The 5,029-nt window shown below is 43.9% G+C and overlaps 1 long non-coding RNA gene across 1 annotated transcript; it reads right to left on the bottom strand.

The window, feature by feature from the left end:
• Positions 1 to 458: 458 nt before the first annotated feature.
• LOC139080860 (uncharacterized) lies at positions 459 to 4,718 on the bottom strand. The gene is made up of 2 exons (XR_011535691.1): positions 4,586 to 4,718; positions 459 to 1,731 (listed from the first exon to the last, which is right to left on the bottom strand). It is a non-coding gene; the product is annotated as an uncharacterized lncRNA (long non-coding RNA).
• Between the last annotated feature and the right edge of the window lie 311 nt (positions 4,719 to 5,029).

The following is a 5,029-nucleotide window of genomic DNA, read 5'->3' as shown; positions in this document are numbered from 1 at the left end:
GATTATTGATTATAACTCTCCCAATATGACAGATGAGGAAATGAAGCCCAGAGAGGAATAGTGACTTGTCTAAAGTCACACATATCAAGTCAGTGGTAGAACAGAGACCAGAAGTCAGCTCTGTGAACTCCTGGAAGCATATATTCATTGCAACCAGAAATTTCTGGAGATCATCTTTGCCCAAAAATTGATAATTTTTTCCACACAAGATAAGCCAGCAAGAGAGTCCTAAGTATAGAGCTGGCCTAAAGGTGCAAGATAGGCTAAACAAAAATGGAATGATAACATAGGACTCATCTTAGGCAGGTGGCTGTTCAGTGGAAAGTGGAGGAGTGAAAAGAGGAGCTATGCAGAAGAGAAGGAAAGTATGAAGTTCCTCTAGGGCAATTTCCCAAATTTTGTTCCATGAAACATTAAACCCAGGAGATGACACACAGAAAAAAGTTTCCACAATTAGATAGGAATGAGAAATGCTTTATTGTATAGCTCCCTCTTGGGGATTTCTAATGCAACATTAGAATATTAAAGGTTCTGATAAATTCTATAATAAAGCACTTGATGCCTTTGTGTTACCAAGTAATTCCAAAACTCATTTGATCTCTGAGCCTTTTTTTTTCCCTCTTCCTCCTTGATCTTGACCCTGTTTCTCAGGAAGAAAAATCCTCAATGTTGGCTATTACCTTAAACATTGTGGTGACCACAGTTTTTTTTTCTTCAAAATTCCTAGATGGCATTTGGCCCAAAGGCCCAAGGTTACTGGACTAGTGGCAAGTCAATCAATCAGTAAACACGTATTGAATATTTTCTGTAACCAAAGTACTGTGCTAGGGGCTGGGGTAGGGGTAGAATGGGGAGATAACATCAAGGAAACATAGTCTTGTCTTCTAGAAGCTCACAATCTAGTGGTGAATTCAAAAATATCCCCTGGAAAAGTTCACTAACAATTGAAGAGGTGCCATCAGGCAATAGGAGATAAAGGGGTCTATACAAGAACCAAAGCAAGGAGTGCTTTGAGAATGAAGAACGAAAGAGTGTAGATTGACTTTCAAAAGTCCCTGGAGAGACTGGGCTTTGGCTGAGCCAGAAAGTATGGGAAAGCATTAGATGGACAGAGAGAAATGGAGACAGTGTACTCAGAAGGAGAAAAGGTATGAGGAAAAGGAGAGAGATAGGTAAAGTCAATGCGTATTTAGAAGCCAGGACCAAGTGTCAGGAAAGTGGGTTTCTAAACCCTGTCATAACACTTGTGCAAGAATCGTGGTGTCCTTGCTGAGAGACTCTGGAAAAGAAACATGAAGGAAGAAAATAACGAATCAAGGAACACTTCCATCCTTGAGCCCCGTATACCTTTTCAAGACTATTGTGCCCCACTTGGGTTCCCACAATGTGTGTAGACACAGCCCAGGGCTGTAGCTCCCAGAGCTGCTTCACTTTCCCCTGGCACCTTCACATATAGTGCTTTAATTCGCTCAAAGTCACACAAAATAACTTGGGAGAGCTTAGTTGGTGTTTAACGGGTGTTCTTGTATCTAGCTGCAAGTCACTCTGTTGTATCCCAACTGTCCTGGCCTGGAGCTGTTAGGCATGTGCCGCACTTGGGGTATTTGACAAACTGACACTCTACCACATGGAGTGTCCAACTCAGCTTGTCAAATACACGGAGCGTGGCACTGCAGGAGGCTGGGCCAGGGGCTTCAGTGGAGAGTCCAGATCTTCCTGGGAGATGTGGCCCTGGAGGGAAAAAGAAAGGAAGAAGTCACACCCTGAGCCCCAGGGAAACTGCAGAGGCTATAGAGACTAGCTGAAGCACCATATTAGGGTAGTGAGCAAAATAGGTATAAGGATCCTAAACATAAGAGGGATCTTGAGGGTATGTAGGGAAAGCCCAGTTGAGACTTCAGCTGAGGCTCCAGTGCTCAATTAGGGGATTCTTAGGCCTGACTCCTATAGCTATGGCATTTTTAGGGGTCCAAGCTTCAGTGGGCTCCTCTATGCAGCAGAGAGAAAACAATTAGGTCATTGTCTGCCTCCCTGACACCAGAAAAGGACCAGGCCCAAAAGTCAGTGTCATTACCCCCATTTTCCCACCCTCCCAGGCTATGTTCTCAGAGTTTTGTGGTTATGAACATAGGCTTTGAGGTTAAGCATGGGCTTGAATCCTGGCTATACCATTAAGTAGCTAGGAAACCTTGGATAAATCATTTTATCTCTCTGAGCTCTAGTATATCCACAAAATGGGTTTAAGTATAATATCTAGCTTATAAGTTATTGTGAAAATGACATGAGATAATGTATGTAAAGCCCTTAGTTCAGTACTTGATACATAACAAATGCTCAAAAACAATGGTGGTTGTGCTACCAGAAGGAAAGCAACGGCAACTGACAATTGATTAAACAGGGTCAGGACAGATGAAACAAGAATTTCTTATGGACTCAGCCTTGCCTAACATGATGCCTTTGTCCCCTCATGACTCAAGAATGGCAGCTATAAAAGGACGATCATCTAGTCTCACTCACTCATGTTATAAATGAGGAAATGAAGGCTCATTGGGGAATAGAGTTGTTAAAGGTCATACAAGTTGTTCACAGTTCGGGGCTGTGCCCTATATCACCCCATTGTGCCCTCTAGCTTTCCACATTAGTCCTTTTACCTCCCTGCTCTGTGTATCTCTCTGAGAAATGGGAGACACGCTAACAAGGAAGGCAAAAGACAGACAGTAGACTTGGCTGTGAGGCACTGAGATCCTTCAACCTACAACCATCAAGGAAATAAGGAAGCTGCCAGGAGCATGGTCAGGCCTGGAACTTCTTGGAGAATTCCTTTGGCAACACCTAGATCCTGTTGCTAAAAATTCCAGGTTGTCTGTGTCAAATACCTTCCCTTCCCAGCTGTGGCAGTTGATCTATGAGAAAGTATCTGGCCTATATTAGATACTGGCATGAAAAGTGGAAAATATTCCAAGGTTATCAGGAATGGAAAATTGTCCCATGGGTACAGAAGGCCCTGTCTCAGCTAAGATAAGGCAGAGGGACTTGTCTTTCAGCAAAAAAAATCAAAGTTACTATTTTTTAATCTTAACTCTTAGTTGAATGCATGTTGGTGAGGGGGTGACATGTCCCTCCAATTTGAGATCTGAAAGGGACTTCAAATATAAGACTCTAAACTGTCTTTTCCATCCCCTCATTCCCCTCTCTACCTACCCAAACCATCCCAAGCCATCCAGAAGTGTGGCTTTTTCAGCCAAAGCAACAATCATGGTCATAAGGTATGATATAGTGGGCAGAATAGACAAACTTGCATTCTAGTGCTGCCTTTGACACTACTAGCCAATCTTAGTGTTGGATAAGTCTTTCTTTGGACTTCAGTTACCCTTCTGGAAATGGGGACAAGAAGACTTACCTGGAAGAGTTGTTAGGAAAGTGTTTGGCGAGCTTTTCAGAGCCTCCCATATACCTTGGATCAGTCCTTGGAGCTGTTGGTAGAAGCTAGCTGAGCAAACTAATTAATAGAATTTGAGTTCAGGGTGGCAGGGGAGAGAGAACTGGACTGGTACCTTTCTACTATTATCACCCTCATCGGCTAGCAGCTCCAGTGAGAAGACCTGGATAAACTGGAAGTGTCTACAGCCTCCTAAATGCCCTTTCTAACTTCATCAAAAAGGAGGCGAGGTATGATGGGGCTAAAAGTTCCTTCTTAGTACACTGGAAGCTGAAGAACCTTATGGAACATGTTGCCCCAGTATTAATAGAAGGATTCAATGACTGAGCTGAAATTAGATTGGTTTTATTTTCACTCTTAATGTTCTAGTCTATGCCTCTCCAGTAAAGTGTATATAAGAAAAGCAGGTTCAGTTGAGAAAGACTGGCCAGAACTGTAGGAAGAAGAGGTGGATATCTACATGGAGTGATACTGAGGGACTCTGAAAGCTCTTCTCTTGGTCTGTTATACTACGTGAAATATTATCACTTGTCCCCTGTTCTAACACATCAAATAGAAGGACTTGCACTGAAACTGACCCAGCTGGTCCTCCTCATACTGGAGATAGTCTGGATTTTTTTTCAGGCATAGTTCAGCCCCCTGTTCAGCCCCACCCAGATATATTTACTCAGCACGGCCTTTGTGTCCTTTCTCAACAGAGGGCTAACAATCATCAGAATAAAGGATATAAAAACTAAAAGAGTCTCTAGACACCATCTATCTAATCCTTCCCCTCCTCTTCTTTGCAGAAGAGCCCAAAATGTGACTTGTAGAATGGAGAGGACTTGCTCAAAGATACACAGTGGGTAAATGGTAAAACCAGGACTGCTACTCAAATTTCCTGACTCCTGTTACCGGGAAACATTCTACTTTCATGTGGCTGTCTCCTAAACAGCCTGTTTAGGGAGGAAATGTCATCCTCCTTTCTCACCATTAAAAGCTCCAGGACAGAAGACCAATGGGAACTTTCTTCTCTCCCACCCTTGACCCAGGATCCCTGAGGAAAATTCAAGGAGAATGGGAAGGGGGTGTCCAAGCCACCTGTGGTAGCTGTAGACACTGCTACAGCTTGGGAATCCAAGCACAGAGAGTAAATTGATACTGTACCTGTTACTGGAGTGATGCCTTGGTCTCAGAGGAGGCACGGGTTCCCTGGTGATGAGCCAAACTGCAGAGGCCAGAGGGAGCTGGGCTTTATGCCGTGAGCAAGAAGGTCGTGTGTTTTGAAGGGCCCTTGGTGTCTTCAAGAGGAAACAAAAATGAGGAAGATAAGGCTGAGGTTAGCCAACGGAAATCTGGGTGCAAAGTGACAAAATAGTGCTATTGTGAAAGGGTTCACTACTGCAGCAACAGTTCCCACTGCCATGCCCCCTGCCCACTCCCAGCCAACCTTTAACAGATACTGAATACCCAAGCTGCAAAGAGTTGGAGCAGAAAGCCCCTGGCTACCCTAGGCTCTGCGTATGGGCCAAGGAGGTTTCCTCAGAGTTACTGAGGGAATCCTGGAATGTCAGAGCTGAGACATTATCAAATGAAAATCCCCAGTGTCAA

The sequence above is a fragment of the Equus przewalskii genome, chromosome X, assembly GCF_037783145.1.
Source record: "Equus przewalskii isolate Varuska chromosome X, EquPr2, whole genome shotgun sequence".
NCBI lineage: Eukaryota > Metazoa > Chordata > Mammalia > Perissodactyla > Equidae > Equus > Equus przewalskii.
This window is presented reverse-complemented; position numbering and strand designations above follow the sequence as displayed.